Genomic DNA, 6504 nt, shown 5'->3' with positions numbered 1-6504 from the left:
ATATTAAGAAGAGGTGGCAAGAATACACAGAAAAACTGTACAAAAAAGATCTTCACGACCCAGATAATCACTCACCTAGAGCCAGACATCCTGGAATGTGAAATCAAGTGGGCCTTAGAAAGCATCACTACGAACAAAGCTAGTGGAGGTGATGGAATTCCAGGTGAGCTATTTCAAATTCCTCAAAGGTGATGCTGTGAAAGTGCTGCACTCGATATGCCAGCAAATCTGGAAAACTCAGCAGTGGCCACAGGACTGGAAAAGGTCAGTTTTCGTTCCAATCCCAAAGAAAGGCAATGCCAAAGAATGCTCAAACTACCGCACAACTGTACTCATCTCACATGCTAGTAAAGTAATGCTCAAAATTCTCCAAGCCAGGCTTCAGCAATACGTGAACCGTGAACTTCCAGATGTTCAAGCTGGTTTTAGAAAAGGCAGAGGAACCAGAGATCAAATTGCCAACATCCACTGGATCATCGAAAAAGCAAGAGAGTTCCAGAAAAACATCTATTTCTGCTTTATTGACTATGCCAAAGCCTTTGACTGTGTGGATCACAATAAACTGTGGAAAATTCTTCAAGAGATGGGAATAGCAGACCATCTGACCTGTCTCTTGAGAAACCTGTATGCAGGTCAGGAAGCAACAGTTAGAACTGGACATGGAACAACAGACTGGTTCCAAATAGGAAAAGGAGTACGTCAAGGGTGTATATTGTCACCCTGCTTGTTTAACTTATATGCAGAGTACATCATGAGAAATGCTTGGCTGGAAGAAACACAAGCTGGAATCAAGATTGCCGGGAGAAATATCAATAACCTCAGATACGCGGATGACACCACCCTTATGGCAGAGAGTGAAGAACTAAAGAGCCTCTTGATGAAGGTGAAGGAGGAGAGTGAAAAAGTTGGCTTAAAGCTCAACGTTCAGAAAACTAAGATCATGGCATCTGGTCCCATCACTCCATGGGAAATAGATGGGGAAACAGTGGAAACAGTGTCAGACTTTATTTTTTTGGGCTCCAGAATCACTGCTGATGGTGACTGCAGCCATGAAAGTAAAAGACGCTTACTCCTTGGAAGGAAGGTTATGGCCAACCTAGATAGCATATTTGAAAGCAGAAACATTACATTGCCAACAAAAGTCTGTCTAGTCAAGGCTATGGTTTTTCCCGTGGTCATGTATGGATGTGAGAGTTGGACGGTGAAGAAAGCTGAGCGCCGCAGAATTGATGCTTTTGAACTGTGATGTTGGAGAAGACTCTTGTCTTGAGAGTCCCTTGGACTGCAAGGAGATCCAGTCAATCCATCCTAAAGGAGATCAATCCTGGGTGTTCATTGGAAGGTCTGATGTTGAAGCTGAAACTCCAATACTTTGGGCACCTCATGTGAAGAGTTGACTCATTGGAAAAGACCCTAATGCTGGGTAGGATTGGGGGCGGGAGGAGAAGGGGACGACAGAGGATGAGATGGTTGGATGGCATCACCAACTCGATGAACATGGGTTTGGGTAGACTAGGGAGTTGGTGATGGACTGGGAGGCCTGGCGTGCTGCAATTCATGGGGTCGCAAGGAGTCGGACACGACTGAGTGACTGAACTGAACTGATTAATATATTTACCCCTTCTACCCCCCAAATCTGTAGCATATTTCTATTAATTTAACTTGTTTATCCTCAAGAGGGGAAGAAAGAGAATGTTTATGACTTTGTGCTGGATTTGTTCTATGTAACAACCTTGAATAAAGTATTATATTCCTAAACCTTATTTTGCTCATCAGTGAAATGGACATAATAGTAGTGGTCATGTATGGATGTGAGAGCTGGACGGCGAAGAAAGCTGAGCGCCTCAGAATTGATGCTTTTGAACTGTGGTGTTGGAGAAGACTCTTGAGAGTCCCTTGGACTGCAAGGAGATCCAATCAATCCATCCTAAAGGAGATCAATTCTGGGTGTTCATTGGAAGGACTGATGTTGAAGCTGAAACTTCAATACTTTGGCCACCTCATGCAAAGAGTTGACTCATTGGAAAAGACCCTAATGCTGGGTAGGACTGGGGGCAGGAGGAGAAGGGGATGACAGAGGATGAGATGGTTTGATGGCATCACTGACTTGATGGACATAGGTTTGGGTAGACTGCGAGAGTTGGTGATGAACAGGGAGGCCTGGCGTGCTGCAATTCATGGGGTCGCAAAGAGTTGGACACGACTGAGCGACTGAACTGAACGGAACTTTGTGGTCAGAACTTACAAAGCTCTTAGGGAAGGACCTGGTGTATAGCAAACGTTCTTAAATAAGAGCTGTTACTACTACATTACCACTGCATCATTCCTAGTAACTATAGCTCCTGAAGTCCACTTTGCCCTTCACAGTCCCTTAAACACCTGTTCTAGCCCTTAATTTCTTCAAATGCCTAAATTCCAATAATTCAAAATTTCTAGAATTTTTTTTGATTCCCCGAATCCAGTAATCCAGACTAGTTTACATCTTGATACAAACACGTTTTCAAAATGCTTTTCCTTAGTGATGTGTATATTTGCTTCAAGCTATTTATTATTATTATTTGTTGCTGTTGTTCAGTGGCTAAGTCATGTCCAACTCTGTCACCCCATGGACTGCAGCATGCCAGGCTCCTTTGTCTTTTCTTCTTTTTAAAAATTATTTGTCAGTTCTCTTTATTAAAGTTTCCATTTGCAAATGAAACAAAGCAAAAGGTACATATTTCTCTAGAAACAAGTAATGAATATTTGTTTTCCAGCACAATAAGAAAACAAACAGAAATCTTGCTAAAGACTGCAAACTTAAAATTTGCTTTAAAAATACCTGTGTGGTGGTGGTGGTGGTTTAATTGCTAAGTTGTGTCCGACTCTTGCGACCCCCATGTACTGTAGCCTGCCAGGCTCCTCTGTCCATAGGATTTCCCAGGCAAGAATACTGGAATGGGTTGCCATTTCCTTCTCCAGGGTATCTTCCCAACCCAGGTATTGAACCCACATTTCCTGCATTAGCAGATGGATTCTCCACTGCTGAGCCACCAGGGAAAAATACCTATAAAAGAATACTTAAAAGTCATCATTAGTTGTTGAGCATTAATGCCATAACTGGGGATTAAGTCTTGATAATTTGAGGTCTTGCTTGGGGACCACTCTTGGGAGTGTGCAGTTTGAAGTCCTGTCCTCTGCCCAAGTCTTGGATGGGATAGGGACGGGGACCACCAAATGTCAAGTGGGAGGAGCATAAGGGATAGAACCTGATATGTGAGAGATTTCTTTTTGGATTGCCTCTCTTTCATGTGTGTGTGCATGTGAAGTCACAGCAGTCATTTCCGACTCTTTGTGACCCTGTGGACCTTAGGCTGCCAGGCTCCTCTGACCCTGGGATTCTTTCGGCAAAAATATTGGAGTGGGTTGCCATGCCCTCCTCCAGGGCATCTTCCCAACCCAGAGATGGAATCCGAGTTTCTATGTCTCCTGCATTGGCAGGCAGGTTCTTTACCACTAGCACCACCTGAGAAGCCCTCTCTTTCATGGGGTACAGCTAACTCTATTTGCTCTGTGTCAGGACCATTTTGCCCACTTTAAGGCTTCTGATTTGCCCACCCAGTTCCCAATCACCAGCTTGATTTTTTCATTCTTTCAGCTTCCAACACACCACTTAGTCTCCCAGTTCAAAGCCTGGGTAGGCTTCCTTATTCTGAGCTCTCCAGGTTCTGAGTAGTGTCTTGACAACTGATCTCTCATCCTGCCTGGGAGGTAGGGCAGACCGTGCACACACAGCGTAAGGCTTCCAGATCTTCCCCAACTCAGTTCCCTGACTTTTCATTAAAGGAATGGTTTTTCCTTAAGCACAATCTTAGACCCATTGTCCTGACATTTGTGTGCTCAGTTGCTCAGTCACGCCCGACTTTTTGAGACCCCATAACCCACTAGGCTCCTCTGTCCATGGGATTTTCCAGGCAAGAATACTGGAGTGGGTTGCCATTTCCTACTCCAGGGGATCTTCCTGATCCAGGGATTGAATCCATGTCTCTTGCACCACTTGCATTGGCAGGCAAATTCTTTACCACTGTGCCACCTGGAAAGCACAGTTCTGACATTAATGACTTTTTATTGATGAGCAGCTGTTCATGGTTGAATACAGATCATAAAGTCACATTCATTTCTTGATCAAGCAAAACAAAACCTTACAGCTTATAGAGTGACAGTTTTGAACAGATACATTTGAAAGCAAAGAATTATCTGGGGATAATTCTAATGGATTGATCTACTGATATTTCCGTCTACAGAATTTTGCTTGCTTTCAAAATAGTACATTTTAATATTATGGAAAACCATAATTTATTTTTTAATATCCAAAATTACCATTGCTTAATAGAGAAATCAAAACCCTGAAGCAGCTTTTTAATTTCTTTTTTATTAAAAGAAAATTAACATTCTGTGAAACATTTAAATAAATATTTTTCATCATAGTTATTTCTATAGCATAGCTTCAATTAGTAGTAATTTTTGTTGCTAAATACAGGAAGATTCAAGGTTTAATAATAATTAAGAGTTTACCAGGTGCCTTAAGAAGATGTCTGGATAGGAATGGAGAGAAATAATTTATTAGATTAGAAATAATCTAATCTAATCATAGATTAGAAATAAATTCATATAAAAAAATGGCGTGAACTCTTCACTTTTATCTTCCAGTAGAGAGGTTCAGCCATGTGATACCTCTTGGCGCTGTCCATATTGTTATTAGAGCTATAATATAGTTCAGCTTTATTATGAGTTAAGTAGACTTGATTTGAGCAAGTCTGGCGATCTAATGCCATTTATTATTTCTAATGATAAATATGTTGAGATTCATTCAACCAATATAACTTAACAATTTATAATGTAATTTATCCTGTATGTGACTTGAAAACTAAAAAATAAAATAGGGAAGTCACTAGTTAAAGACTCAGTGTTTTCACTGTCGTGGGCCTAGGTTCGATTTCTGGTCCAGGAACTACAATCTTGCAAGCTGCATAGCGCAGCCAAAAAAAAGAAAGAAAAAAGAAAGCAATACTGAATCAATAATGAAAGCCTAATTGATGCTACAGCATGATGGACATTGTGGCTTTGATCTTGAACAAATTTGAGCCTTTTCTGAAAAATTAGGTTAATAATTCCTGCCTCATGGATTTCTTTTGCAAAGTAAGGGGCATAATGTACATGGAAATGTGTTGGAAACAAAGCAATAAAATCATGAAAGCTTTTAGACGTACAAGTTTATCCTCTTCAAGTCCCTAGAATCTTCTTTTAGCTCACAACAAGGACTACTCCTTCCAAGGAACACAGAGATGAATTTTCTGTCATCAGCAACCAGAACTAGACATATTTATCAGTAATGTGTTACAAAGGTGAAAAGAGGAGGAAGCACTCAGCTTTGAAGCTAAGCTCTGAGCTCACCCCCCACCTCCTTTGCCTCCTTAGCTTTAAAGACACTGGGTGAAAGAGCAGCTGTTAGAACAAAAACACCTTCAACCCTACTCTTCCACCTCTGGTCTTTTCCTTATTATTCATGGTTTATTTTTCTCATAACAGCATCCATTGCCACATTTCGTCCATTTTTTCTCCTCAATGTCTATTATCTATTATCTTAGCATACCAGGATTATGATAATGATCTTCGATCTTCTAATTCAGCTTGGTGCTTCACTGCACGATTAATACAAATATTTTTCAAGCACATACTTCTTCATGCTAATGCTCCTGTTCAAAATAAAAAGAGAGTTGCTGTTGTCCATCAATTCAAATTCACCTTAGGAGGATACGTGTCTTGACTTTTGCTTTCTAATTTCTTTTTTTTTGCAGTTACAGGTTTTTTTAATTTTTTTAATTAGTTTACTTATCTATTTTTTAACTTTACAATATTGTATTTGTTTTGCCATACATTGACATGAATCCACCGTGGGTATACATGTTTTCCCCTTCCAGAACTGCTGCTCTTGGATCTTTCTCTGACCACCTCTGGACCTTTAAAATATTAGACATATCAATACTTCCTGTTAAAGGGACTTGTTTGTATATGACACACATTTCATACAGTGAAAACTACTCACCTCCTCACAGTGGAATATGTATTCCTTGCTCTAATTTTTATGTGAAATAAAACCTTTTATAAGTGAGAATTTAATCCATATTATCATCATCCTAGAAGTTTCTAGTATAAAGAACTTAATTTATTTTCCCTCTTCCTAGGAAGAATTTACATGTATAAAGGATCATCTGATTAAATACATAAATTATTCTGAAGAAACACCAAAGGAAAATGCTCTTGCCACATAGCCAGAGACACTCAAGTATCTTGCCCAAAAGGAATCATCTTTTTCTGCTCATAGGCACAGGACCCATTACCATGGCAACCGTAACTAGTGGTCTCTAACTGGGTGTGAATTTTATACACTGTTATTTGAAATACTAAGGCATCAAGTCAGGATAAAGTGCAATTTCTGTAATATATATTTTGGTAGGATTTTTTTTA

This window comes from Giraffa tippelskirchi, chromosome 6, assembly GCF_054371585.1.
Source record: "Giraffa tippelskirchi isolate mGirTip1 chromosome 6, T2T-mGirTip1v1.2.pri, whole genome shotgun sequence".
Lineage (NCBI taxonomy): Eukaryota > Metazoa > Chordata > Mammalia > Artiodactyla > Giraffidae > Giraffa > Giraffa tippelskirchi.
This window is presented reverse-complemented; position numbering follows the sequence as displayed.